Below are 24879 nucleotides of genomic sequence, written 5' to 3'. Positions count from 1 at the left end.
CATAGGCCGACTGTGGAAACCCCATAGGCTAAGAGGAAATTTGAAAATGTTTTTTTAAACATCAAATCCCTCTAGTACAAGCCACTGGAGCACTACACATAGAAATTGTGCAGGTTGGTGCAAAAAAGATTGGGACCACCCATCATGGGCTTTATTCTTACCCGGATTAGTCAAAGCAATGTGTATATTCCTGTATGAAGGAAACAGTGCACATGTAGACATATAGGGCACAATCCTAACTAACTTTCCAGCACTGGCATAGCTGTGCCAGTGGGGCATGTGCTGCATCCTGAAGGAGCATTCATGGAGGCCTCCTCAAGGTAGGGCAATGTTTGTTCCCTTACCTCGGAATTGCATTGCTCTTATGTCAGCACTAGAAAGTTGGTTAGGATTGCGGCCATAGATATGTACATCTGCAGTGCTTCTGTGGTGTGGCCTTGCTGGTAACACAATAAAATGTGTTCAGATAGCCAAGTCAGAAAATGGTGGTGTAGAATGGGGTAGGCAGCGTATAAAGGATGACCTTCCTGTTAGTGCTTCCGCTGTGTGGGGCTCACTGTGAAATTTCCTCTGTGAACATCAGGAGTGCTCTGCTATTGCAAGGACCCCCAGCTGCGAGCAGAAGGCTACTTGTGTTCACAAAGTAAATTTTCTTTGTACAGGGAGCTCCAGGCAGCAGCAGTACTTGTCGCCATGCCACCCACTATAATCTGCGTAGGATTTTGTTAAATTTTCGCTTGTATGAGTAAGGAGTTCTATTTTGGAAAGTGCTTTTTGGAAGTTGATGGTGTAACTTCTTTTTGTCATGTCCAATAAATGAAATACAGTGCTTATAGCAGCCCAACAGCACTCCTGTAATTAGATTGTCTGAAACTTTGTTCCCGTCCCAGATGTCTCTAGTTGGCAGTGTGGCTGTTGTAAGACAGATCAGCAACTTAATTGATCTTTTCCACCAAACTGTTCTGCAAGTACTTATGCAGCACTTCCTGGGCAGCCACGTGGAAAATACAGATTGTTTGCTCCTGTATTAGGTTGCTGTGAGTAAATCTCATTGCAATGAATTCGGCTCTTCCATTCTCGCAAAAGGTGCTTGTTGCTTGCAAAACCCATTTTTAAAAAATTGGTTTGATGCTTCAGGCTTGGTAATAAAATAAGAAAAAAAAATAATAGTGGTGTTTACTGCATTTTAATAGATGGGACTATTGTTTTTAACATTGGGAAAAATCTATAACTGTAACGTAGTGCAAGATTAAAAGTGACTGTTGGGTGGGTGATGAGGCTGAACTATGAGTTTGTCCTCATTCAGATCTCAGCCTTTTAGGTAAAACTTGCAATGTGGCCTCAGGCAAGCCACCTTCTCTCTGCTTCACCTCTCCACATGCAATATTCATTTATTTTTCATATTTTATATTCCTAGAATATTCCTCCATTCCTAGAAGGAGCTCAAGGTGGTGTTTATGGTTCCTTCCCTCCTTTTGTTCTCACAACAAACCTGTGAGGCTGAGAGACAGTGACAGGTCCAAGGCCACCCAAGAAGCTTTATGACTTCCAAATCTCAGTTCCCAAACCACTACCACCATCCCGGCTGTCAGTATATGGGGATAGCTGTGCAAACTTCTGTTACCACTGTAAAGGTAAAACCTCTGAAAGATTGCAGAGGGAAGGCATAGGAAGTTCTTTATACATGTAAAGTGTGGCAAAGCAGCAATTTCTAGCACTTGATGGCCCAGAAAGTTCTATTGACTGGCTCAGCAAGCTCTTGAGCCCTGGTTTATTGCCAATATGGAAAACTCAGAGCATCCTGAGTGAAGCTGACAGCATCCAAGAATAGAACTGACAGCCAGAGCAACAGAGACCTTCTAATATCAGGAAAGTTACGATATCTGACAACTCTTTGATTTCAGAGATGTCAGATATTGCAGCTTTTACTGTATTATCTATCCTGTTGCTGGAAATGACTGGACATTATGGCTGTACAATGCCTGGTGCAGGAGCATAAGGTGAACTAATATAGGGGCTCCAGGTTAATGAAGCCAACCCTTGTGAGGAATAGTCGAGTTGTGCTTGGAGATAATCAGAACTGGTACTTATTATCTTGGCAATTTGATGATGGTGCCAGAATCATGTAGAAGACAACAAGCAGGGCAATTGCAAGATAGCAATTAGAAAGCAGGTGGACAAAAGACTGCAAGTAGGTCAGAACCATCTTAAGAGCAAAACTATAGTAGCAACAAATGCCTACGCTGCACACTTAAGCCATTTTCCAGATCCTTTTTGCCATTGTTCTCTTAGGTTTAACAGAGAGCAAGCGAGAGAGTGAGCAACTGTCTGTTCATTCCAGCATAGTATCTCTTCCAGTGGCTGTTGCTGATGTTTCTGTCGTGTCCTTCTTCTTAAACAGTGAGCCCTCTTAGGGAAGTGGACTGTCATTTCGTTTATTTTGCTGTGCAGATCACTTTGAGAACTATCATTCAAAAATGGTGCCTAAATATTCTATAATTTCCTGCCATATTTCCCTGGTCATTTTAGATCTATAAAAGGACTAGGCAGAGAGGTAGCATACTGGCTAAGAGGCTGACCTGTAAATCAGGAGTCCCTGGTTTGAATTCTGCTTTTGTCTTGGGCAAGTCACACCTTCTTGGCCCTTGCAATTTAAGGAGAGCCCCACCGAATCAGGCCAAAGGCCCATCTAGTCCAGCTTTCTGTATCTCGCACGGCCCAACAGTTGCCTCAGGGAGCACACAAGAGACCTGCATTTGGGGCTAATACTGACTATACAGGTTATTTTTTATCCTGATGTAATCCTTACGTGTGAAATCTTTTATGTAGGCTGAGTAATTATTACTGATAAAGAATTTTGAGCATCTTCATGGAACTGTAACTCCCCATGCATATGGAACTCCTTATGTTGTAATCTAGGTGGATTCAGATGGTAAAAACAAGGTGGGGGTGTGTGTGCCAGTAACAATAATATTGAAAAGTTTGTTTCGTTTTCAGTTGGAAATATTGAAAACCTGAAGCATATAGTACCAGAACAGGAATCAAGAGGGCATGGTGGTTTAGGAGAAAGTGGTTGAGTTATCCAAGTAATTACATAGTTCAGGGCTTTTCAAACTGGGGCGTCATGGCACCCCAGCCTGTGAGCCCTGGCCACTTTCCCCTTAAGGGGCAGGGGTGGGGAGAAGGCAGCAATGCGATCCCTAGGATTGCATTGCTAAGGGGGCTGCAGGGACTGGGATGCACTCACCAGTCCCTGCAGCAGACTCCTGGCAGTGCAGGGAGTCCTGTGCGAAGGTCTGCAAGGCTCATGAGGTCTTGAAAAGTGAAAGTGCAGCAATCGCGCACCACTTCTGGTTTTGCAGAAGCTCTGGTTTTGCAGAGCCCTGTAGACCCTGGCGCAGGGCTCCCTGCACCCCAGGAAGGCTGCTGCAGGTACTGGTGAGTGCATCCCAGTCCCTGCAGCCCTCCCTACCACCCTCGCAAGAACTCACTGCGGTTCAAACTCCCTGAGATTTTGAAAACTGCTGCCATAGGTGCATGATGATAAGGAAGGAATGGAAGTTTAACACATAGGGAAACTTCCTAGTGTAGTCAAATGGCCTGGTACATGAAGGCCCATCAGAAGCCTGGACAAGATAATAGTTTAGTCACACAAAGCTCTCTGATCAAGGAACTAAATATATGTTGCAGGTCACTACCTCAAGAAAGTATATATGGACTGAATATAAGTTGACCTGCCATTCTGTCTGCTTTAAGAGATGAATGCCCTCTTCAGAAACCCTTTGAACACATAACCAGCAGATTGAAATTCAGTTCATTTTAAAAATAAAATTCCCCCGATTATTATATGGGCTTCCGCTTTGGTTTAGGTCATTCAATAATTCACCAGAGCAGATTCAATCAACTTTCTTAAGAAGCACACTGGGTTTGCCCTGGTGTGTGTCTTATGCAGTGCTCTGTCTTGAATCAGGCCAAATCCAACTTGAAACACTGGCATGGATTAGAGCGATTAAATTTTGGCTCAAAATATTCTCTAATTCTGACCCTAACACTCTCTTATATCACCTCCTTGTTGACCCTTACTTCTCTGATAAACTTTGGAGCGCAAAAATAAAACAATTGGAAGTTGAGCCTGACTTACTTGGTCATTTGTCCCAAGCTGAGGTTTTCAGGCTCATTAAAGGGAGACTCCTGGATATTCACTCCAATATTTTATCTGCAGCCAATAAAACTTGTTCACCTTTATTTTATCACTTACCGGTTGAAGTAGGCGAAATTCCCAATTATCTTTATATTTTGGAATGCCCAAAGATTAGAAGGGCCTTTTCTATGGCCCGTTGTAATTCTATTCCATCTTCTGTTCTTTGGGGTAGATTTAATGGCATTCCTTTTCAGGAAAGAATTTGTCCCAGTCCTCAGCGGGCTGTAGAAACGTTAGACCACCTTCTTCTTCATTGTCCGCTTCACAATGAGGCCAGAAGGAAATGTCTGGCCCTTCAATTTCACCTTAACTCCCTTGCTGAGGATTTTGCTATATTGCAATTTTTATTAACCTCCACTGATTTCATTGTCTCTCAGATAGCTAAATTTATCTCACAAATCGTGGCGACTAATCTGAAGCGTGCCCCTACTCTCTGAAGTGTTTGGTTATAGGTGTTATTTGCTATGTTATGTTTGTGCACTTCAGTATGTTTCTTTTTGTATGCTTAATAATGCCTGATAAAGGTGTCTGAATCTGAAATCTGAAAAATAAGATTCAGGGATGTGATTTGTCTTGTGTCTTATTATTGAATCTTTCGGCCTTATGTGTGTCTCTTGGATTTCATCCATAGCCTTTTTGTGTGTGTGGCAAAGAAAGTGTCAAGGTGCCAAAAGGGCCTCCTTTTCACCTGGAGGCTCCTGCCCCTAGAATGGCCCTCCAGGTGGCATTTGAAATGGATGAAATCTTAGCACTCCAGACTATAGAGCATTGCCTCTATGTGTCAGGTCAACTTTTCACAGACAGCAAATTGAGGCTAATAAATGAGTAATTCTGCCATGCTGACTGAAGTACCTCTTTTTATGGATGCTCTTTAGTCCAAAAGGGGTTGCATTAGGAAAATGCAAACCACTTATTTTCTTGCTCTTGCAGAATTGCACTTTACAACAGCACCTTCTGAGTTCTACTTTTAAAGAAGTTGGCCAAAGTGACGGGAAGTTTGGAAAGGGATGCAGTGCATAGTGGTGTCTGGGCAGATATACAGGCCTGCAAAACTGAGGGTCAAAAGAACTTTTCCAAAACTTATGGTGGTTTTCTATGAATTTGGGGTGCTGATTCCAAACATAGCATCAGTTTTGCGCCATCATGTCTAGTTTTGGAGATGATAGCATAGCCTTGTTAGTGAACGGTTGAAGCTGCTTGAATTATTCACTGAAGCGATTCTGAATCTCTGAAACTAGACATGATGGGGCAAAACCAGTGCCATGTTTGGAATCTGCACCCCAACTATACCCAGGAATAGGTCTGACTTTTAGGATGGCAAACTATGTGTTGGCCTGTATAATAGAAGACTCAAACCCAAGTAGAAGAAATTGTGGAATGCCTGGGACTTTGAGAGTATATATACATTGGGCAGACTGGAAACCTAACAGAATCATGAGAATCAGTGGAATATCCCTTGATTAAAAAAAAATTTCTCTATAAAAATCTATAGACATTCTTTCAAACTGGAGTTTCTAGTTAATTGGCCATAACTTTTGATAGAATAAAGGTATTCCAGTGTGGTTTATTTCATTGCATGCTGCATTAAATTACCTTTCCAATGATATATGTGATGGTATTATTCACACATAGCAAGATTTTCACAATTTTGGTCCCTAGTGTCAAGCTCAGCTTATTGCCCCCCTAAAACTTGATGCCTGGTGCAACTGCTACTCCCTGCACCCTTCTGACTACACCACTGGATGTAATGACTACAGTGAATAGATTGGATGTGTTTAGGCAGGGGCACTGGACCATCCCGAGCTAGGCCTGATGTGTGAAGCCATCCCTGGCTCTTTGGGAAAAGCTGCGCAGGAACTGTCCTAGCAGTTCATCAGCATGTCTGCATTGTCACCCACCAGCATAGATAAAATTACCTTCCACCTGTAACGTTCAATATTCTGCCAAATTGTATCAGTTTACTGAATGCCCATGTTTTCCAGACAGCCCTTGCCTTTCCAGCTCTCTGTCTGCCTGCCCTCCAAACCTGGCCACAGCTGAACCTTCGCATAATGACAGAAGTGGTTATTTGAGCAAAAGTGCAGAAGTGCTGTGAAGCATATACTTTTACCCCGTTTACCCCAAATGTCTGTTTTTTACATAAAGAGCATTAGTTTTTGTTTTCTTTATGACTGCAAATCCTTGTAACCCTCCACCAACCAGCACTTATGATGGCATCAATTCTTCCGTATGTTAATGTCTATAGTATGCCCCCATTGAGATATGACGTGTTCCTAGACTGACCCTCCAAAACTATGTAGCATTGTTCGTTTCTGAGTGATGGAGAATATTCTGAACAAATTGATGAAGCTTTAGCCATTTTTTGTTAGCATATTCATTTTGCCGTCCTCTACAATATATGAGATTTGGCACCCTGAGGCTTCTTTTTCTTTATTGTAGAAGATAATTCAAAATTCATTTCAAAGAGCTGGCCAATTTTCATTTTCCAAAGCTGGCTAGAATTATTTTGTGGGAGGAGAGGAGGCTAAATTAAGTGTCTGAGAGAAAAATGTGACTGCATGCTGTTTTTAATGTAATTGGAATATACCTTCCTCTCTATCTTCACCTACAATAGAAGCTCACAAGAGGCCATCTTCACATTGGATAGTCAAAGCATTGCTTGCTTGGTGCTTAAAAGGGGGCATAACACTTATGGCCACGGCCCAGTCTTAAGATTTGTTGAACTGGTACTTTCCCATCCAATGGGTTGTGTTGTGAAGGTGGCCAACCTTTCAGGGACCAGCAAGGAGGAAGGACAACCTAGACAGTTATCAGGATGCCATCTGGGAACAGTGCTAGCATTTCCTGAGTAACAGGATGTGGCATGAAATGGCCGTTGGAATGCTACTCCTTAACAAATGGCCAGCAAATGCATTCTGTTACTGAGTTGCCAATATTGCACATTTCCTAGATTATGATAGTGAGAAAATCTCTGAGGGATTTTTTCCCCTACAAGATATAACTTGACGTTTCGCGGAAAGAGGGCAATCGCATTCATTTTACTTGTACACCAGTGATTCCCCAACTTACCAGGTCTGTGGTGCCCTTTGCACTCATAGGGGTCCGTTCATTGCTGTCGGGCCTCCTTCTTCTTGGCTCGCTGGGCAGACATCATGTGAGTTTGTATACAAATTTGAACTATGAAGTAGGAATGCCTGCATGACAGCAGGATTTTTGTACTAATCATTCAAAATATGAATATGTGAAGAGAACAGTTATAAGTCTCCCTTATGTAAGAATTTTTACTACAATAGATTGTATTCTGTAGAAAAAAAGTTCCTCATATTTGCTCTTCTGCTGAGTTGTAAAATTCAGAAGATTTTGACAATCGTGTAACGGCGGATGGTCAAGAGGCATGTTGCTAATGCCAGGAGATCTGTTTAATATTCTTTAGCAGCTGCTTCTAAATACTACTTAAAGTTTTATGACCTGGAGTAATAATCTGGATGCCGTCCAGTAACTCCTAAACACTAATTGGAAGAGAGAGAGAGAGAATGTGATTGAAGATATCCAGCCTGTTTGCAAAGAAATATAAGATATAATTAGGGCAGCAACTTTAATTGGTAGATTAATCATCTGAAGATTTAGGTGATTAATCGGGGACAATTTTAATCGGTGAGGGCAGATTTTAATTGGCAGGCTGAGAATATTTGTGGTTACTTTGGTTTTAATGTGTTGTGATAGGGGGAAAAAACCAAATATGAAAGATGATATTTCCTTCTAATGACTAGTAGTCACTTTGGTTTATTACATTGAAGTTAAGCTTCTAAGTGCTTCAAAGCCACCTATATAGAGGTTCTGGTCATATGCAAATGTATTTGTACCATCAGGTAAAAAGGATGTTTATCAACCATAAATTAATTGGCATGCAGTCTTAACTATAACGGTATATAATTTGAACCAACTCCCTTGGGAATCTTTTGTTAATGGAGATAAAAACTGAAAACAGGAAAGATTATAAGAAAAGCTCTGAATCTGAAGTTAGTAGGGAAGTTTCCAGTGAAATGGTTTCATTTGATGTAGCTAATTAAAGTAGGTAAGTTCACATATAATGCCAAAGTATAGTTTGACCGTGTGCTTGCCTGTTCCCTTGTGTATTCAACTTAATTGGCAGTTTTCTGGTTTGCCAGGTAATCCCAAGGCACTGCATTTGATGGGATGTGTACACAGTACCCAATGGTGGTACCAAATTGCTGAGGGGCCTGGAGCAAAACCCAGCAATTGACTTCTTTGGACGCCCCTTACCTGCCCTCTTGGTTGTTACACCAGTGTTGAGGGTATAGGTAGGGGTTGACATTGCTAGATGAACCCCCTGAAGGGCATGGACCCTTGAGCATTTTCTGACCTGGCCAGGCTCTAAAGCCATCCCTGACAGGGTGTACAGGTTGAGTCTCATTATTCGCAAGGGTTCCGTTCTGAGAACTCACAGGTGGATGGCAAAAAATGCACTAAAGCAAATCAATTTAAAAAACAAAGTCCCTTTACTCTGGTGATTTAAAAACAGCCTTGCTGACCTTTGTGATGCTAAGACACAGGCAGACAATCCATCAATCAGTCTCTCTCCAGTTGAGCCAGGGACCCCTTCCTTCACCCAGACCAAAGTGATCTTTCTTTCAAGTGGACAAGGGAGGGGTCACTTTGCTTTGGAGAGAGAATCAGCAGGCTGCCCTCTCTCTCATTAACAAGGCTATTGTTAAACAACTGTTTTCCTTTAATTTAAGGCAGGAGTCTCCAAACCTTTTGACCAGAGGGCCACATCAAGTATCTGGCATCGTTTTGAGGGTGGAGGGTTATCTAATTTAAATAAAATTAGAGATGGAATTTAGATGAGTGAATGAATGAATGAATGAATGAATGGGCTCATTCATTCAACCTCTCTGGCCCTCAGGACCCCCCCCCCCCAGACACAATCAGAGCACAGTTCTGGTCATGTTCAGTTGAGCAGACCAAAGACTTTCAGGGGACAAGAGTTTGGCCGCGGGCCGGCTAGAGGCTTGCTGTGGGCTGCATCTGGGCCCCGGGCCGGGGTTTGGAGACCCCTGATTTAAGGGGTCCTTCTCATCAAGTTGAGATAGAATTATCTGTGGATAATTAGGTTATACCTATAATTCCTTGCATGACTCTTTCTGCAATGGTAAGGAAAGCAGTTTTTAAAACTCTGATTTTAAAGGGATGCGTTTTTCCCCTTCTCCCGGGATCAGCACATTCCTTTTCATTTGCAGTGGCCACTCGTGTTGAGTCAAATCCGTGTATAACAAGGTTGTACCTGTATTTCCATATTGCTACACTGTGGGCATGGCATGTGAATCAAATGTCTGTGCTCCCTGTGCATGATTCTAGATACCTACCCAGTCACAGGCAACTGAATCGAAACTCTACACCTCCATCAAATATCCTTTTAACCAGAATAAAAGTTACAAAGTAAGTCGAGTGTTTGCAAATGGCTGTTTCAGGTCTAATTTGTGTATGATGTCTCAGTCTGGATCGCTTGGTGCTGAACTGAAGATTGTTCAGACTGGTCCCACCCCACCCACTGGCCCTCTCTTCCCCTCCCTCTCCCCATAAACACACCATTCTGCACTTCCCAAATCCCCACGCCAGCTTCCCTAGGCCAGCACAAACTCACCAGGTCTGGACTGGAATCTAGTGCTGAGAGCAGCCATGCATCTTGGCCTGCTAGATTCTTGAGTCATAGATGTGCCTTACGGTACATTTGCAATACTCCTGGTCCAGCCCATTGAGCATTATGGATTGTGCTCTTAGTGTTTGAAGATAATAGTGCTCCACTGTTTTGTGGCTGTTGATTGTAGGGAATTTTGACAGAATATTTGATTTTTGAACACCTGAAATATGCTGTATGAATGCTTATGATCAAATGGCCCTCTCAGGCTTCTGGACACTTGTGTTGGCAGTCCTGACGCATTTATGTTTGTGCCTTTTAGGACCACAAGTTTTCTCAGCATTCTTTTTGTGTGTATGTGTTAAGAAAATTTAGGGTTTGCCTTTCTGTCAGATCAAGTCTGCACAGAGGAAAAAAATCATTTGCTTAAAAACAGTTAATGCAGTGTGCTTTCATGCAGAACTCATGCTTACTTTGCTATCAGAAAGTAAATTATAAGTTTGTTAGCTGAAACAGCAGTTTGATTTTTTTTTTCAAAGCAATTAAAGCCCTGTACTGTTGTTACATCAAGATATCCCCCCCCCCTTGACACTAAACGAGTGCTATTCCTATGCAATATTATCTTGGGAAACTTATTTTTCCTAAACTGGATGGTGCTAAGCTCCACTCTGTGGTGTGTGTTGTTTGATTTGGTATATACAACTCCTATATGTAAATTCTGAAATTGCACAGTGTGGACAAAAGGGGTGATTGCACCTTTATTTGAGCTCCTAAGCATGGAACCCATGGAACCCAAATTGAACCCATTCACCTGCCCCTTTTTGCCACATCTTCAGCATTATTCCTGGTGCCTGCTTGAGCTGTTTAAAGTCAGGGTTGCCCCTGTGATGCTGTTTCTAAATGAGGAAATGCAGCACGTAACTATGCCAACAGTGTCTGCGTATGTTTGCTCTGCCGGTTTTTCAGGCCCAATTTTGGCTGTCAATGACTGTGACGGCCACCTGCAGTGCGGAGGCAGCAAGCAGCAGTGGGCCAGAGTAGCACCCTAGGGTGTTGAAATGGTCGGATCCTATGTGTATGGCTGAGAATCCTGTAGGTCTTTGAAAATGTCTGCGTGAAACAATTGCAGCATGTGCTGGTGTGGCATGGTGCTTGTTAATTTCGAAGCCCTTAAATGGTTTTGGACCAAGTTACCTGAACAACTGCCTCTGCGCTTGTGAGATGGCCTTCCTGCTGAGATCAGGCTCTACTTTGCATTCCCCCACTGATGAAGGCTTAGTTGGTGGTGACTTGAGAAAAGGACCTTCTCTGTGGTAACATCCTGCATGTAAAAATCCCTGCCCTGTTGACAACAATGGAGAACTTAGATTGTTTCCTCTCTTGCTTGTTTTGCTTTATTCAGTTTACTGCGGCTGCTGTTTTGTTTCGATTTTTTCTCCTCTTGCAGCTGTTGTGATTTGATTTGTTTTAATTTCCTATTGTAGTATTGATTTTTTAAAATGTTGTTGTTAACTTCCTTGGGCAAGCAGCCCGATGAGGAAGGGTATGGAGGAATACAGGGAGGAATGGTGCTCTGACGAGGATACCTTATTCACAGCGGTATTCGTAGCATCAGATGCTTGTCTACGTGGAACTTTTCAGTGGGGTTTGGGTGAGTTGTATGGGCACATCCAAACCCTGTAAATCAAATCCTGTATGGAGTCTAAACTGGTGAAGAGGTTGGAAATGGGTCTTTGCATGGACATTTTATTATGGTGTCAAATTGCTCTGGGGCTTTGAAAGCTGCCTTGTGTTTTGCAAACCTCTCCCTTCCAGATTGACACGAGCATCCAGTTTATGTTTAGCAGAACTGGGTTGTAACACTTTTTATTTCTTGAACAGTACTGTCTCAAGCTGCTGGTGAGATTTGCCCATTGAAACGCCCCACTATAGAAACACACACAGATTTCTATACATAGGAAATCACCCATGACTGTGAGAAGCTAGCCCAAATCCTTTTCCTTGGCACGTTTGTTCCCTGTAAGCCAAGAAGGTTTTTTTCCCGCCATTCAGCCACATTGAACATGTAGCTTTCCATTGCCATTTTAAAGTAGTAGACTCTTGGGTACCAAACTGCATGGTAAACATATCATTAGCACTAATAGATCTCCAGCAGCTCATGGATCGTTTTAGCAAGACCTGCCAAGATTTTGGACTGACGATCAGCCTGAAGAAAACACAGGTCATGGTTCAGGATGTGGACTCACCTCCCTGCATTACAATCTCTGCACATGAACTGGAGGTTGTCCATGACTTTGTGTACCTTGGCTCAACGATCTCCGACACTCTTTCTCTCGATACCGAGCTAAACAAACGCATCGGTAAAGCAGCTACCACGTTTTCCAGACTCACAAAGAGAGTCTGGTCCAACAAGAAGCTGAGGGAACATACCAAGATCCAGGTCTACAGAGCTTGCGTCCTGAGTACACTTCTGTACTGCAGCGAGTCATGGACTCTTTGCTCAAAACAGGAGAGGAAACTGAACACTTTCCATATGCGCTGCCTCCGATGCATCCTCGGCATCACCTGGCAGGACAGAGTTCCAGACAACACAGTCCTGGAACGTGCTGGAATCCCTAGCATGTATGCAGTGCTGAAACATAGATGCTTGCGTTGGCTCGGTCATGTCGTGAGAATGGATGATGGCCAGATCTCAAAGGATCTCCTCTATGGAGAACTTGTGCAAGGAAAGCGCCCTACAGGTAGACCACAGCTGCGATACAAGGACATCTGCAAGAGGGATCTGAAGGCCTTAGGAGTGGACCTCAACAGGTGGGAATCCCTGGCCTCTGAGCGGCACGCTTGGAGGCAGGCTGTGCAGCATGGCCTTTCCCAGTTTGAAGAGACACTTTGCCAACAGTCTGAGGCAAAGAGGCAAAGAAGGAAGGCCCATAGCCAGGGAGACAGACCAGGGACAGACTGCACTTGCTCCCAGTGTGGAAGGGATTGTCACTCCCAAATTGGCCTTTTCAGCCACACTAGACGCTGTTCCAGAACCACCTTTCAGAGCGCAATACCATAGTCTTTCGAGAGTGAAGGTTGCCAACACACTTTTCTATACTATATACAGTGTTTCTCAAACTGTGGGCCTGGACCCACTAGGTGCATTGCAAGCCAATTTCAGGTGGGTCCCCATTCATTTCCATATTTTATTTTTAATATAGTAGACTTGATGCTACCATGGTATGTTGACTGCATTTGGGGAAATGTTACAGACTTGTACTTTTAACAAGCTACTATGTATATTCTTTTAGCAATGATAGTAAATGGGACTTACTCCTGGGTAAGTGTGGGTAGGATTGCAGCCTAGGATTGTTAAAATTTTTCCCCGCTTGATGATGTCACTTCCGGTCATGACATCACCTCTGGTGGGTCCTGACAGATTCTCATTCTAAAAAGTGGGTCCTGGTGCTAAATGTGTGAGAACTACTGCTATATAGGAACAGTTGAAAGCTTAATTCAGTTTTGGACAACAGAATAGGAGGGAGGGGGGAGTTAACTGTGCTGTCCTCCTACAGTAAACGAGTTATCACCAATAATAAGAACTTTTCTCTTGGGTCAAGTAGCAGCTGTGGGGGGGGGGGTTGCCCACAAATGTGCTGATGGCAAAAGGTTAGCCTCCATCCCAGCATCATGGGATGCTGTTTGGATCATGGCTTCCTCCCCCCCCCCCCCATAGCTTTTGTGTAGTGCAGAAAACTGTCTGTCCATTCTGACAATGTAACATGTCTTTCGGCCTCAGGGAAAGCTTGAGCACTTTGATTCTTCTACATGTGTAAATCAGGCCTAATCTAGAGATGAAGGTTCCTTTGCATATGCCCTCAAAAGGGAGTAAGATCTAAATCAGGATGAGGCAGCAGCAGCAGGCTGGCTGTGTAGAGTACATAGCATCTAGTGGTGGGGCCTCAGTATTCGCAAGGGATCTGTTCTTGGACCCCTTGCTGATACCAAATCCGCGATTTTTGTCCCCTTTCTCCCTCCGGAGGGATTTCTGAAGCCCGCAGAGGCAATGCGCGTCTGCCCACTGCCTCTGCGGGCTTCAGAATGGCTTGGAGAAATGATAAAACACTACTTCTGGTTTCCCAATGGAAACTAGATGTGACATTTTTCACTATATAAGGCATTCTGAGGCCCGGGAAGCCCTCCCTGGGCCTCTGAAAGCCTTATATGGAAAAATGTCACTTCCATTTCCCCCGGGAAACGCAAGGGGGACCCATTTTTCCCTCGGGGAACCCGCATTGAGCCAAATTCATGGATGAAAAATCCATGGATAAGCAGGCTCCACCTGTATTTATTGCAAGAATCCCAGCAAAGGGTGCAGAACTAGATGGAATTAGATATGATCCAGGAAAAAAGTTATTTTTTTACAGAAGCATGCATACTTGTAAAGAAAACATGATCACTTTACACAGATTAGCTATGTCTTTACTGTTAAGAAAGCCTTAGTGTCCTTCTTTTGTTTTTAAATTTAAAAACATATTTGAGAGCCTTAATTCTCGCCATGGGTTTACCCCCCCCCCCTTAAGCTGGGTTACTCAAGACAAGTCACAGCCCAATCCTGAGCTCCCGTGACACGCAGCTTCGGTGGCACCGAAAACGGCTGCCACTGGATCCTGCATGCCAAGGGCTACTGCGGGCGGCACCTTGAAAGAATGGGACTTTTGTCCCCTTCTCCCAGGTAAGCGAAGTAGCCTCGCAATGGGGTTAAGTTACTGCCAACCAAAAGGTCAGCAGTAGGGTAAAGGCGTTCATGTAGGGTGCTGAGATCCACACGAACGGACAGGATCCAGTGGAGTGGAACTCCACCAGACTCGCCTCCCTCCCCCGGCACGCATCCCACCCGCCCTCTCCCTGCCTCCCGCCTCCCTGTCACACCTCATCCCTGCCCTCTTTCCACCCTCCGCCTCCCTCCCCGTTCCCCAGAACGTCTCCTCCCTGCCTCCTCCCTGCCTTTGCTTACAGTGCCACGGCTTAGCGGTCCATGCGACCACCAAACAGCAGAGGCTGGGCGCCAACCCGGCGCTAACCTAGTGCTGGGCTAGCACGCGTGCTGACCTGGCGGTAAGGCTAGCAAACGTGCCTTATGTCACCTTTGTGACAGTGCGCACAGGCGATAAGCCAGTGCACACTGTTTATGACTGGGCTCTTAGTCTACTAACTTGTCTTGGTTTTAGTGAATTTGTTTAGCACATTAATTTTTCAGATCTCTTCCTACTAGTTCATATAGCTTCCTCCCCCCCCCCCCCCACCATGGTCATTCTGTTTTATTTTTTTTCACCTCCCATAGTTTTTGCCAGGATCGATCTGCCAAGCATGCAATAAGTATTTCATTCCATTAGTGGTGTGTTTGCTTAATTGAATATATTTTACATTTATTTGTGTGTAGTAGTTGTTTACCTTAGTTCAGTATGAACTGTCAAATCTGTTTGATCCTGAACTTCCCAGTGTGGAGAGACCTGTGTAGGATGGTGAGTCCTCTTGTGCCATGGGGGTTCAAAATGAAGAACTTGTTGTAAATGAAAAGAATCTGTAAAAGATGACATTACACTTGTAGACTAAGTCTGGAGGACACTTTGCTCAGATTCTGCTTGGTTGCTGCATTTGAAATGTATTGCATTTTGTTATCAAGGAGCCATGCATGGAAAAAATGCCATGTCAGTGTAAAATTCTATTGTAGATGTTTGCCTTGCACAAGATAGAGAATTCAATACACAGAATAGTGTTTTTTTCTGAGTGTGCTTCTTTCCAGAAATAGTTTTTTCTTTCAAGTGGTGCAGTGGCTAAGATCAGCCTTGACAAACTAACCTCTGCTTTTTTGTAGCATGCTTCATATAAAATGGAGATCCTCTACTTTTAATTAAAGCCAAATTGAACTGTTAAAAGGAGGTGCTTGTGGAATGTGCACCTGCTGTTCTTGTGCTCAGTTTATCAGGGAATCTATTTTTTATTTCCAGACAAGGTTACAGCCTTTTCTATTTCCCCTTTGTTAAAACATAAAGATCATGCAAATTCTGTCTTGCTGTTCTGTGGCTATTGTAGATCCAGCATCTGAATGCCAGAGTTGGCAATTGTGTCTCTAAAATCTAATGTTCTGTACGATAAACATAACCTACCAGAGCATCTTTTTTTCCAAAGGGAACAATCCAATGAAAAGTAAAACTTACAACTTAATTTACAAAGAAATTATACTAATAAAATGTGGAGGGCAGATGCGATTTTTAGAATGCGTAATTCGTGCCCTAAAGCCTGGCTTTTTAAAAAGTGGATGGGATGAGAGCTGAATCATTCATTGTAATTGTTGCAACACAGTCTCTGTGGCATTATAGAAAATATAAATGCGAAAACCAAAACTCTTGTCAGCAGTTCTTATACGTGCAGAGAAAAGTTAGATGTTCTCTGTTGCCTTCTAATCTGTATTCGTTAATAAGCTCAGGGCTGTGCTCAAAGCTTTTTGATTCCACCAGGATCAGGATAGCCACCAAATTTGGAACAAGCAAAACTCAATTGCTAAATTCGGGTTTAGAAGGGGACAGGCTGTTGAAAAGACTGGGAAGTAAAAGAGTCTAGATTGTGCTGTTCTGGTAAGTTACTTTCTCTATGGCCAGTCTCAAGATCTTTGTGCTGGATATGGTGCCCATGAAAATCCTGGATGAATATCAATTTACCTGCTACATATTTTATCCAGGGGCTTGTCCATCAGTGATACCAGAGACCCTGAGTTCTGCTTGGTCTTCTATGTGCAAATGAGTGTCCCTGGGAGTCCAACTATTACCAATAGCTTAAATGTTTTTGTATGCATGACCTATGTTGAGGACAACTTCTACCACTGGTTCATTACTGCTCGAACATTCAGCAGATCAAGAATGACTTCTTGAAGCACAAGGACATTCACTTGTTAAATTTGGGAAGACTTTGCTTGTTATCTAAAGTTTTTGCTTATTTAAAGCTTCTGTGGTTCAATTTTGTGGAAGGAGAAGTGTGGCGGACTAATGAGTTTCTGGCTAAGGTGAACAGAACCAGGAGAAAGGTAAGCAAGATTGTGGGAAGATTTTATGGGCCTCAGCTGGAATGTGTTGTCATTCACCTGTTTTTGTTGTGGTGTTTTTTCTGTGAGAAACATTGTTATTGCATTTATGATGGGGGATGTCTATCACACGAGTTGCTGGAGCATCTGTGGCTGCAGTGGGTCTGGCAGTGGAGCTGGACGAGTTACTGTACTGTTCACTCCCTTGACGTTGTTAGAGGGCAGGGGTAAGGTAGAATTTGGGGACCCAAGGACAGATGGTTAGGTACCTGCTTCCCTATGGGAGAGGAGTTTTCTTAAGAGGCCTCAAACACTTTGTTTGCCTTGGAACGGTTCCACGGTCAGCAAAAACAAGCTGTTTTCCCCAGGACATGGTTAATGGGCTCATTTTTTATTCTTATCCCTGCCATTTCCTTCCATCATAGTAATACAGAGCTGCTGAAGCACAGCAACCAAGAGAAGGGTCTGTGAACCAGGACTTTCCCAGTTCAAATCTAGCCCCTTGGCATGAACGCACCAGGTGTCTTTAAGCAAGCCACTCTCTCTAACCCTCAACTGCAGTATAGCAGTAATAATACCTTACAGAATTGTTGTAAGAATTCAGTTAAAATACAGTAGAAGTTGCAGTATCTGGCACTTGATGATCCAGAAAGATCTAGCAATTGGCAAAAAGGTCTGTCACATTTCGCTATTCTAGTGCGTCCCAAATTTTTTAGAAACGACTTTTTAAAATGCTAATCTATTGCGACTCACTAGACAAAAAAGAGATCTTGATAGAAACAATATTGTATTATAATAATAATAAATTATTAATTTACATTAACCAGGATTATATGCTCCCGAGGCTACTAGAGACCATATATATAGTATTTGTGTGTAGACATTTGCTAGACTCTCCCTACAAACTGAGTTCAAGGACTGTTCTCTCAAACCTTTATAGTCATTCCGAGGTATCCAGAAAACTAAACTGGAGAGCAGGATATACAGTTAGGGACTTCCAGGCCAGATAAAAGGCAGAAACTGGGTTCACAATGACCTGTGGCATGCTACTAGAGAAAATAAGAAAATGTGACATTTTAATATGGGGGTATGAAGATTACGTCATACATTACATAAGATTACGTTAGCATTCCAGCTAATGACTTTCTTCAGCAAACCGAGCAAGGGTGCTTGCAAAGTGTATGTGCGTGTTTTTTTTACTGTTTCAAAAACTTTTTGCGACACATCAAAAATCAGCTTGCGACCCATTGGTGGGTCCTGACCCACAGTTTGGGAAACACTGCACTATTCCATTAACCAGAAGCTATGCTGACTGACTAGGAAAGTTCAGAAAGCCTAAGTACCTCTCCAAGTGGCCGCAAGAGGTTGCGACTGTCAATATCGAGTAGTGATGAGTAACTGTTTTTTGGTGTTTATGTTCTGTTTCTTGGTGATAGGAGGGTGCGGTGCTTGGGTAGGGGCAGTCTAAAATGATTTTAGACCATGGGGTTAGGTATAACATTCTAACATCTGGAAAACTGATAGCCAGCAACCCTTCAGTCTCAGAGATGCTACATATCACTACTCTTACTATAATGCACATGACGCATTTTGCACCACTCCCAAAACACTATTCAAATGCTTTGTATTATTTTCCACAACATTCAAATTGGTGGATGGCTCATGAACTTTGGCTGGATTTTCAGACCTTGTGCCACTGAATGTTCTGATGCTACCTGTAAACATTTAGGTGGTTTAGCCCAGGTGGGTCCATTCTCTCCTTCCCCATTTCTGATACATTCACAACTGAGCAGCAGAGAGAAAAATAGTCTGGAACTGCAGTTCACGTAGAAACAGAGGTGTTAGATCGCTGCATGACAGTCGCTGGAGTTTTATTCACAAATGATGCTAATTAAATGTAATTAGTAAAGGTGGGAGTGTAGGAAGTGGAGAGTGGAGACCCAGAATAGAACTGTATGTAGAGCCTAGACAGAAAATGGGAGTGTGGAAGATTAAGAACTTTTAATAATACATGGAAGAAGTAGTTTGATGCCACGAAGACAGACACGCACAGACTAAGAGAGGGTGAGCTTATAGCGGAAATAAATTTGAATGTTTCAGTTTTATGAAACCTATTTGCATATTGGCAAAGCACTTGGAGCGATCTCAAAGCCTACCAGCATGCTCTGATGCATCAGATCTGTTCTACAGGTCACTGGATTTTCTCCTAGTCTTTTTCCTTCTGCCCTATGATATTAGGAGGACCTGGTGCAAAGTTGATCCCCCTCCCCCACTGCCCCAGCTGCAGGGTACCCCAGCATGCCACAACCAGCAGAATTTCACATTGATATTTCATGTAAGAAATTCTCAATGGCATGGGCGGTTTGGTAGTAGAACAGATTGCTAATGGAAGTGGTAGATTCTCCCTCACTAGAGATTGAGGGAAGTGGCGCCAAACCACTTTCGGTCTTGAACCATTTCTTTCTGTTGCTCTGTGTTCTATTTAATGTCAGCCTTGATGGTGTCCAGCCATCTTGTCCTTTGACGAACTGACTTTCTTTTCACGCTGACTATTCCAAGCATAATCGCTTTTTTCATTGAATTCAATTGCCAAAATAGATGAGCTGTTTGGTGATTTTTTCCTTCCAATGACATGTCTGGTTTAATTTGCTTGAGTACTTGCTTGTTGGTGACCTTTGCTGTCCATGGATTGCGCAAGACTCTTCTCCAACACCATAGCTCAAATGAGTCAATTTTCCTTCTATCTGCTTTTTTCGTTGTCCAACTTTCACAGCCATAGGTGACAATGGTGAACACAGTAGTTCAGAATGTGAAACCTTCTTCATATGTCAGTGTTTGTCTTGGGGCGGGGGGGAGGACCCCATAATTCTGCCTGTGTTGTTTGAGTGGCCCATTAAGCCTTCATTATGTCTAATCCCAAAGCTGTATTGCATGCTGGTGCTGATTTTTGTTTCTCTGTGTCATGGCATGCAAGATATTAGTGTGATTGTAGATTGCAAAAATCTGCTTACATGTATCCATTTAATGAAAGAAAATTGATTCATGCTGAAAACAGTATCTGTTGTCAAACTGTGTTAATGTCACACCGAGTCAGTGGTTAAGTCTCTAATGCATTTTGCATTAGCAATAGTTATGGGAAATCATAATATCTTTATGCTGTGATTCAGTTAACTGTATCCATTTCTTATGAGATGTGCATACAAAAATTATAGCATAAGGGATTTATAAACTAGCATGCCACTTCCATTCACAGAACAGGCTTGCACCTTCTTGTTACACTGCAGGTACTGTATACTAGAAATTAAGACTTTTTCAATTCTGCAAATACTTACCTTCCTGAATCCATTCATTTTCTTCCCGCCCCTTTTAAAAAATCAGTTTATCTTGCTTTGCTTTATAACCTACATATTAACTTCTGAGACCTGGCCATATGATTTTGCTGACCAATCTGCATGTAGTGATTGTGTACAACTTTTCTAGTTCAGTGTAGTCCTCCATAGGAGTTGGGAACCATTTAAGTCATTGCAGGGGCTGTGGCAGTGATGTGATTCCCAGGATCATGCTGCTGCTAGGAGAGAAGGGGGGTTACTTCCCTGCCGCTAGCATCGGCCTCTGGGGTGGGTGGGTGCAGGGAGCTCCATGGACACCTCTGCAGGGCTCCCCAAGCTTCCAATTAATTAAAAATAGAGATCTAAAACCACTTCCAGTTTCATGATCGAAAAATGGGATTGATTTCCAATTCTGTTTAGTTAATTGGAAGCTTGGGGAGGCCTGCGGAGGCATCCATGGGACTCTCTGCACCCCCAGAGACCAGCGGTAGCTGGAGGTAAGTAAACCCCCCCTTCGGTTCCAGCAGTGGCACGATCGTGGGGATCACATCTCTGCCATAGCCCTGCCTCTTAAGGGACCAGGGCTGAGTGCTTCCCTGGCTGGTGGGTCACAACCTACCAGTTTGAGAACCACTATCCTAATTTATTTTCTTCATTAATGTCCCCTTTCATGTCCACCTTTTGTATATTCAGATACTGTGACATCTGAACCTGGACTATTTGAAAACAGTGTACTTCTTGTAACAGAACTTTACTCATCTTTTTATTTTGGGTGTACTACTTCCTTGTGAACTGATATATTTGCAACTCTCTCAATGACTTATTTGTGTTCTTTGATTTTTTTTTTTTGCAAGAAGTGGGGGAGAAGCAAGACTGCATAAAAAACACAGACTTTCCTGCAAGCTTTCCAAAATGGGTGGAAAATGCATTAATTGGCTGCATTAAAAACAGAAAAGAACACACACACACACACACACACACACACACACACACACACACACACACAATAAATACAAGAAAAAATCTGTAAGACTATTTGAAATGGACTGATAGCAGGTTGCACTGATAGCCAACCCCTTTAGCTATTGTCCCTTGCATCTGGTACTTATATATATATATATATACTTTCCTTCCCAATTACATTTGTATCAAAGTTATTGGCTCATTTTGACACCCCTATTTTTTTTACTTTAGCATTGCGTTGCTTTCTTCTTACCTCTATGGAGCAGTTCATCTTGCTTGTCTTCATGTCGACCGTGTACTTTGACATTAACTTCTGAGTTGCTTCTCACTTCTTGTTGTGGCGCAAGATCTTTCATCATCTTGCCCTTTCTTCCTTGGGCACTGAGTGCAACACTTTGCCCTTGCTGCATTAATGTTATTCTGGGCTGAACAGCCTGTCCTCTCGATTCACTTTCTTAGTATTGGCTGAAGCACTTTCATAGTAAAATTCTTAATGGGTCATGCAGCAAAATCATGGATTAATGAATCTGGCTGGTTCTTAGAGCAGGTTGTTAAGCTTGGTAGCCAACAAAAAAGAGAACAATTTGACCTTGCCGGAATAGGGGATGATTACTTAGTTGAGGCATTCTGAGAAGTTGGTTTTTGAAACAGTTCGTAGAAGAGTAGTGTAAAAAGCCTCAGATGTTCTGCACTTTACTTTTCTTAGTGTCTCAACCTCTGACTGAGTTCATGTTGCATTCAGATTCAAGATCATGTCCAATTCTTTTACAGTGATTGTGTGTCTTTACTTAGCATTTATCTATAGGGTTTTTTGAATGTTCAAATGCAAATATCTATTAATAATAATAATAATAATATACAGTATTTATATACCGCCTTTCTTGGTCTTTATTCAAGACTTTATTCAAGGCGGTTTACATAGGCAGGCTTATTAAATCCACGCAGGGATTTTTACAAATTGAAAGAAGGTTCTTTCTTTCAAGAAGCACTACATTCAAGGTGTTACACTCCGATCTGGTTTAACATTCTGGCCTCCATCCTCCCATGCTCCGAGCAGATGGAACAGCTCAGCTGCAGCTTGCCAGCTGCTTCAAGGTCGCACGGTGCCGGTGGCCTCGAACTGGCGACCTTGTGGAAGTTAATCTTCAGGCAAATGGAGGCTCTACCCTCTAGACCAGACCTCCTGACCTAAATATCTGAAGGGTCACCATGTAGAAGATTGAGCAGGTTTTTTCTTGGTTGCTCTAGTGCAGTGGCTCTTAAACTTTTTAGGCTGCTGCCTGATCTATAAATGCCAAGGGATATAGCTATAATGGTGATTGGGCAGCAGTGCTTCCTCCCAGTAGCAGCTTGTTTGACCTTTGATGCAGTAGCCTAATCTGCCCTGTTTGTTTCGCGAACAACCAAAAACTGGGTCATGACCCAATGGTGGGTCCCAATCCACGGTCTGAGAACTGCTTCTCTAGAGCAGGGGACGGCAAACTTTCAACTTTAGGGATCCTGGACCTTTAACAATTGTATAGGAGATGAAATTTCAACAGGTGCAGCTCATCATCTGTGAGATGACAAGCTGCACCTGCTTAAAATTCCTCTCCTATACAATTGTTAAAGGTCCAGGATTACTAAAGTTTGCCCAATCCTGCTTTAGAAGATAGGGCTAGGACAAATGGATTTAAATTGAAACAAGGGAGATTTTGATTAAACGTTAGGAAGAGCATCCTGACAGTATGAAATGTGTAGCAACAGAATGATCCAACTTGGAAGGTGGTAGTCCCTCCATCATTGGAGGTCTTCAAAGCACGTTTGTCTTCTGTTGGGGTTGTTATAGTTGTTATGGACAGCCTGCATTGGCAGGGGCTTGACTCGGTGATCTTGCAGGTCCATTCTAACTCTTTAATTCTATTTCAGTAACTTGATGTTCCAGAAACCATAGTGGGTAATATTTATCACTTGGTGATAAAGAAAAATGTGCTATGAGTCAAAGGGGTCATAGCAGATTCAGTCCTTGGCATCTCTAGTTGAAAGGATCTCAGGTAGCAAGACTAGGAGAAACCTTTGCTTAGGAGAGCCATGATCTGACTTGGTATGAGTCACCTTCGTATATTGAAACCCTTAGAATTGGTTCAGTTGGATTATGGTATGAAAAAGGACTTTGCTTCAGCTTCTTCCTTAGTTCAGGTATTTAATAAGGAGATATAAAACTTGTTACTATTGTTGCAGCATCTTATAACTATCCATCAGCACAGAACTTTCTGTGTGGAAAATAGCAACTTAGTTACTCTACAGATGACATTTTTGTAAAGTTTTGGTAGGCAGCCATCTGGCTGAAAAGTCTACTTTGATGACATATTTTAATGGCATGCTTAAATGCTTGGATTCTGTAGTTTTATTGATCTTCTGAGCCATATGTCCATATGCTTTAGACAAATTAATATTTTGATGAAAAATCTTAATGTACCTTTTCACCTTGTGTTGGTAACAGAGTGATTTTGTGGGTTGCTGCAGAGCTACAAGAAGGCTGATATATCGCTGGCATACTCTGTGTGCATTTTAGGTTGTTGCTATAAATGTTCTGTCTACTTAATCACAAAGCCAATAGGTTGCCGGCCAAATAATGACATCCTCAGTGTGACAATATTGGGAACCAGTTGTTCCTAGCTGCCATTGTTGTGTATGGGTCTTGTATACCTTTATAAATATTCATTTCCTTATTATAATTGTACTTGTTAGTTGTGCAATCTATTGATAGGTTTGCTCTTCTTGCTTTTTTGTAAAAAAGAAAAAGGGAATTATAGGCATGCCCTGTATCTGTGGGGGTTCCATTCCTGAACCCCCTGAAGTTACATGAAACAGCGGATATGGACAAATGCCTCCCCTCCACATTCCAGAGTTGAGGGGAGTGGAGCCTTGCCTCTGGAGGGTCCTCTGTGCCTGGTAGTTTAAAAACATGTAACCTGGTTTCTCAGTGAAACCGGAAGTGACGTTTTTAATGTCCACGGCATTAAACGTCACTAAAAATGTCACTACTGGTTTCATGGAGAAATCAGAAATTACATTTTTTAAAACTGCTGGGCTTAGCACCTCTGGAGGGGAAATACGCGGGGGGTATTGCGGACCCAATCTAAGGATAAGTGAATCAGTGAACATGGGATCCACGAGTACGGGAGCCTTCCTGAATTATCACAGCATTCTTGTATTCTGCTTGAAACTTCATTTGATGGTGGCATTTTCACATCCACATAATTTGTTTTTATTTTTTGTTACACACTCTGATCTTTTGAAGCAATTCTTTTATAGCAGTGGTAAAAAATTTTAGCACCAGGATCCACTTTTTAGATTTAGAATGACAGTCAGGACCCACTGGAAGTGATGCCATGGCTAGAAGTGGCATAATCAAGCAGGAAAATTTTTAACACTCACCATACAAAAAAAACCAAATTAAATAAATTAAAAATTTACAATAAGTATAAGTTTAAAAAAATTGTTGGTTTTTTTAAAATAATAAAATAAACCTCCTAACCCTCCCAAGCTGTTGCTGATCTGTTTAAAAAAAATTCCCCAAACATCCCAAAGGCTGCAGTCCTATCCACACTTACCTTGTAGTAAGCCATGTTCACTCTCATTTTTAAATGTATGTACATAGTAACCTGTTAAAAGTACGGAT

At 42.5% G+C, this 24879-nt stretch overlaps 1 protein-coding gene across 1 annotated transcript in view; it reads left to right on the top strand.

Annotated features, from left to right (window-relative positions):
• TUSC3 (tumor suppressor candidate 3) overlaps positions 1–24879 on the top strand; it is a 133385-nt gene that overhangs the window by 15265 nt on the left and 93241 nt on the right. The gene's annotated exons all lie outside the window — the stretch shown is intronic.

This window comes from Tiliqua scincoides, chromosome 6, assembly GCF_035046505.1.
Source record: "Tiliqua scincoides isolate rTilSci1 chromosome 6, rTilSci1.hap2, whole genome shotgun sequence".
Lineage (NCBI taxonomy): Eukaryota > Metazoa > Chordata > Lepidosauria > Squamata > Scincidae > Tiliqua > Tiliqua scincoides.
The sequence above is the reverse complement of the archived record's forward strand: the minus strand, read 5'-3'. Positions and strand labels throughout refer to the sequence as shown.